This window comes from Takifugu flavidus, unplaced genomic scaffold (genome assembly GCF_003711565.1).
Source record: "Takifugu flavidus isolate HTHZ2018 unplaced genomic scaffold, ASM371156v2 ctg960, whole genome shotgun sequence".
NCBI lineage: Eukaryota > Metazoa > Chordata > Actinopteri > Tetraodontiformes > Tetraodontidae > Takifugu > Takifugu flavidus.
Window position 1 is genome coordinate 1 of NW_026622570.1, and position 5,328 is coordinate 5,328.

At 61.7% G+C, this 5,328-nt stretch overlaps 2 pseudogenes; one reads left to right on the forward strand and one right to left on the reverse strand.

The window, feature by feature from the left end:
- The first annotated feature begins 4 nt into the window (after positions 1-4).
- LOC130521413 (phakinin-like) lies at positions 5-1,177 on the forward strand (annotated as a pseudogene).
- A 768-nt stretch (positions 1,178-1,945) lies between these two features.
- On the reverse strand, positions 1,946-5,236 carry LOC130521412 (kelch-like protein 18; annotated as a pseudogene).
- Between the last annotated feature and the right edge of the window lie 92 nt (positions 5,237-5,328).

A 5,328-nucleotide genomic window follows, 5' to 3' on the forward strand; every position in this document is an offset into this window, starting at 1 on the left:
TCAATTGGCCGGGCGAGAAGTGGACGAACCCGACGCTCCAATAGAAACCAGTCTTAACCAGATCCTGGCCTACATCAGGAGCCACTGGGAGAAGGTCACGGAGAAGAACCGAGCAGAGACCGACTGTTTACTGGACCGTAAGGTGAGGCTCTCACCTGCACAGGTGTCCTCACGCCTCAGCTGCTGATTAACGCTAGTTCCTGCAGGAGGCGCCGTGCGTGAGCACAGACTGAGTCCTGGGGAGGAACAGCTGGAGGCGCTGAAAGCCGAGTGCAGCGACACCGGCTGCAGAATCCAGAGTCTGCAGGCGGAGATCGAGTCCATCAGAGCGCTGGTGAGAGCGCGGTCCATCACCTGGCCCGGCGCCGCTCCGCCCTGCCCGGCGCCGCTCCGCACCTGACCCGTGTGCTCCTGCCCCCTGCAGAAACGAGGCCTGGAGAACTCGCTGGGCGACGCCCCTGCACTGGCACGACATGGAGCTGCAGAATCTGGGCTCGGTGGTGGCCCGGCTGGAGGCGGAGGCTGCCGACGTGCACGGCGAGATCGACCAGCAGCGGCGGGATTACGACACGCTGCTGAGCAACAAGCTGCGGCTGGAGCAGGAGATCGGCCTGTACCACGGGATCCTGGACGGAGAGGAAAGCCGCGTTCAGCTGGTGGAGCCCCAGTGAGTCTCCAGGGTTCCTCCAGCAGCCACTGGGAGGAACCTCCAGTCTTTTTAGCTTAAAAACCCAAATGTGCCATTTACATGAATTTATTGACCTCGCCGACATTGGCGGTAGGAGGCAAATGTGACTCTTCGGACCTTCAACGGCCACCAGGGGAGCGTGGGCGTCTGAACCAGGACAGTCGAAGCCTCGTGGGTTGTAAAATGGTGCTGTTGTCTTTCTGATGACCCGTTCAGGTGTCCTGGTCTTCACTCGGAGCTCCAGGGAGCTGCTGAGACCTCTGCTGCTCCAGACGCTGCAGGACCAGGAGGAGGGCCGGGTCAGTGATCGCCGCAACCTTCTGGCTGGTTCGGACCTGGGCAGGTGTGTAGGTGTGAAGGATGCAGACGTGATGAACAGCAGGCAGTTCCTGAGAACATCTGAAGCCCGAGCTGGGCCATCTCCACACGGGCCGTTGTGTTTATCTGCATCCTGTCAGATTTAATAAAGTTTTCAACCTTACAATCACACATCTGCTGCTACATGCTAACGTTAGCGCCATCGGACGTGTTTCCAACAGGAAGAACAACTTCCTCAGATCATGATGCAGAACCTGAAACCAATAAAAGTCCCCAAAGACAAGTGCTGGCGCCCCCGGTGGACGGATGCATTTTAGCTTCTGCCGAATCTGAGAAGTTGGAGCCCCCGATGGTTCAGAGCCCCCGAAGGTTCAGGGCCCCCGATTGTTCAGAGCCCCCGAAGGTTCAGGGCCCCCGATGGTTCAGGGCCCCCGATGGTTCAGAGTCCCCGAAGGATCAGGGCCCCCGATGGTTCAGAGTCCCCGAAGGCTCAGGGCCCCCGAAGGTTCATGGCCCCCGAAGGCTCAGGGCCCCCGAAGGCTCAGGGCCCCCGATGGTTCAGGGCCCCCGATGGTTCATGGCCCCTGTAGGTCTGAGCTGTGGATCATCATGGTTGAGAAGCACCAGGTGGGTTCAGGCAGGAAACTGTTTAATGATCCACAATCATCATAATTAACATGATCATAACGTACAAGCTGTCTGTCAAACACATTTAACACCGCGAGTGTCTGGAAAGTCTGTTACCATGACAACCACAGGGGACGCGGTAAAACCAAAAAATAAAAGCATTTATTTTGAGAATAAATAAAATCAATATTTTGCTGATTTCTGCTGCAGACGTTCACACTACTGTAACGAAGCACTTTGAGTTGAACCTGACCCCCCCACAGACCCAGAAGCTTCCAGCCCATCCCATAAGAGAGCCCTCCCTCACTCACTCCAGCAGGACCTGCTGGTGTTGAGAAGGTTCGTGATCAACATCAGCGCTGCGTCAGGAGGCTGCGTTGGGACCCCACATTTCTCATTTAGGACCTAATTTCTGACGTTTGGCGTCGTGGTTGTGACGTGGCTCCGTGGCCGCGCGCGTCCTCCTCCCGTGGTCAGCAGGGGCGCTGGAAGCTCCTCGCTCACGTCGGAGCAGCCGCTTCAGACCCGCCCTCACGGTTGTGCGTCCTGGTGCGGCTCTGTTCCCAAACATGGACGAGACGCCTGCTTTGTTTCCACTCAGTAGTTTGTTTTCTTGTTCAGTCACATCCGTGAGCACAAATGAGTTCACAATGCTAGCAGCTAGCCTTCACAAGCAACTACAGTTTTCTACCCAGAATTCCACAGGCCTGACATCAGTGTGCAGATGTCTGGCCGACGTACCGATGTAGCTCAGTAACTGCCCGGGGGGGGTTCTGTCTGATAATTCATCCTCACTGTGGGGGAGGAGCTTAGACAGGCGGCAGCGGGACGCAGCCGACCCCGACGCCGCCCTCGTGACACACCATGGGAGCCTTGAAGGTCCAGCGGTTTGTTCGGGGTTGCATCTCTCCACCGAGCTGAGGTTGGACTGTCCGTCATAGCCGCCGACGGCGTACAGATGCCCCGAGTGGAGACCAGCGACACTCTGCTGCGCCGCGTGTTCATGGCCACCAGGAGGCTCCACTGGCCCGACACCGAGCTGAACACCTCCACGCCGCTCAAGAAGCCCGAGCCGTCGTACCCCCCCGACACGTACATGTGGCTGCCCAGGGCCGCCGCCCCGTGACGACACGCTTGTTCATCATGGCCGCCGCCGGGTGCCACCGGTTGGTGTGATGGTTGTAGAACTCCACCTACAGCCGGGGCGGGAACAACAGGTGACACCATGGCAACGCCCCGAAGGCTTCCTGGAAACTCACCGTGTTGAAGATCTGTAACCCGTCATGGCCGCCCGACACGAAGACGCGTCCGTCAAAAACCGTCACGCCGGCGGCGCTGCGGCTCACGCTCATCTCCGTCGCCACCGTCCACCTGAGGAGAAACCGTCAGACGCGGCCCCCCTCCTCCAGGGGCCGGCGTGGTGGGACTCACCTGTCTGTTTCCGGAGAATAGCACTCCACCGACGCGAGTTGAGGATTTCCCGTCGTAGCCCCCGCACACGTAGATGTGTCCATCAATCACCACCGTCCCCATGGCGCTGAGGAGGACGCCACACACGTGGTTATTCAGCCCGGCGACACGCACGGGACGATCAGCCATTAGCATGAGGGCTAACCTGCGCTGGCTGTTCATGCTAGACACGCGGGTCCAGCTGTCCGTCTCGGGGTTGTAAACCTCCACGGTGCTGAGCCGCGATTGGCCGTCGTACCCTCCAATAGCGTACAGCAGTCCGTTAACCACGGCCACGCCCACTCTGCTGCGGGACGTCTTCATGGGTTGACAGCGCTCCCAGAAGTTCCCGACTGGATCGAAAACCTCGACCACATTCAGGGAATCACCTGAAACACAGTTTCATCAGCGGCGCGACCCCCTAGCGTAGCTTCGCCTGTTAGCATCAGCTAGCTGTTAGCATCAGCTAGCTGAGCGGCAGGAGGCAGCAGACCTGAGCTGTTGAGTCCTCCCACGGCGTAGATCAGTCCTGTGATGGACGTGCAGCACCTCTGCCTGGTCTTGAAGGCCGGCAGGTGAGGACGGCGCTCAGGCATCAGGTGGAAATCTTTGGCTTCATCCACCAGATCCCTGACAGGAAGCAGGAAGGGTCAGTGAGAGGCTGGTCCAGGGTCAGTGAGAGGCTGGTCCAGGGTCAGAGGCTGGTCCAGGGTCAGAGGCTGGTCCAGGGTCAGAGGCTGGACCAGGGTCAGAGGCTGGTCCAGGGTCAGAGGCTGGTCCAGGGTCAGTGAGAGGCTGGTCCAGGGTCAGAGGCTGGTCCAGGGTCAGTGAGAGGCTGGTCCAGGGTCAGAGGCTGGTCCAGGGTCAGTCAGAGGCTGGTCCAGGGTCAGAGGCTGGACCAGGGTCAGAGGCTGGTCCAGGGTCAGAGGCTGGTCCAGGGTCAGAGGCTGGACCAGGGTCAGAGGCTGGTCCAGGGTCAGTCAGAGGCTGGTCCAGGGTCAGAGGCTGGACCAGGGTCAGAGGCTGGTCCAGGGTCAGTCAGAGGCTGGTCCAGGGTCAGAGGCTGGTCCAGGGTCAGAGGCTGGTCCAGGGTCAGTCAGAGGCTGGACCAGGGTCAGTCAGAGGCTGGTCCAGGGTCAGAGGCTGGTCCAGGGTCAGAGGCTGGACCAGGGTCAGAGGCTGGACCAGGGTCAGAGGCTGGTCCAGGGTCAGAGGCTGGTCCAGGGTCAGAGGCTGGTCTCACCGGCACTTATGGCAGCAGCGCACGAGCTCGTCCTGCTGCACGCGGTCCGTCAGGAACTGAGGTCGGCACAGAGGCAGCCGGACCTTGGACAGCAGGTCCGGCAGCAGGGGTTCCCTTTGGTGCCGGTCGTGATAAACCCAGGCCAGAACCGCCTCCAACACCTGCACAGGTGCAGCACACCGGTCAGCCCCGCGCAGCCTCCGCCGGCCCCGCGGACCACTCACCTGTTCTTCTGCTTTTATGTTGAGCTCGTCACAGCCCACCAGCTCCAGAACCTCCTCGGTCCGCAGACCCAGGAACTCCTCCGACACCGACACCTCCACGAAGTGCTGATGCAGGAAGTTGTTGGCGGAGTCGTACAGAGTGGTGCACATCATGGTCTCGGCGAACTGCCGCACTCCCAGGCAGTTCTTGGGGTGTAACCTGAAACCAGAGGGCAGGTGAGGGCAGGTGAGGGGATCCACTGGGCCACTGTGGGGTCCCCCCGGGGGTCAGGACGCGCGGTGCCCCCCGGGGGTCAGGACGCGCGGGGTCCCCCGGGGGTCAGGACGTGTGGTGGCCCCCCCGGGGGACAGGACGCGCGGTGTCCCCCGGGGGTCAGGGCGCGTGGTGGCCCCCCGGGGTCGGGACACGCGGGGTCCCCCCGGGGGACAGGACGCGCGGGGTCCCCCGGGGGTCAGGACGTGTGGTGGCCCCCCGGGGGACAGGACGCGCGGGGTCCCCCCGGGGGACAGGACGTGTGGTGGCCCTCACCTCTCCTGCAGGAAGGAGCAACAGGCATCTTTGACGTTCTGCAGCTGCAGGAAGCTGGAGCCCATCAGGAGCGACTGGACGTTCTGCTGGTCGATGGCCACGTGGCCACTGTAGGCGAAGTTGATCAGGGCCTCCAGAGCGCTGCAGGAGAGGGAGGGTTAGACTGGGCCCTGTGGTGGGCGGGGCCCCCCCCCAGGCGGGTCCCCCCCCGGTCTTACCTGGGGCCCCCCCGGTCTTACCTGGGGTCCCC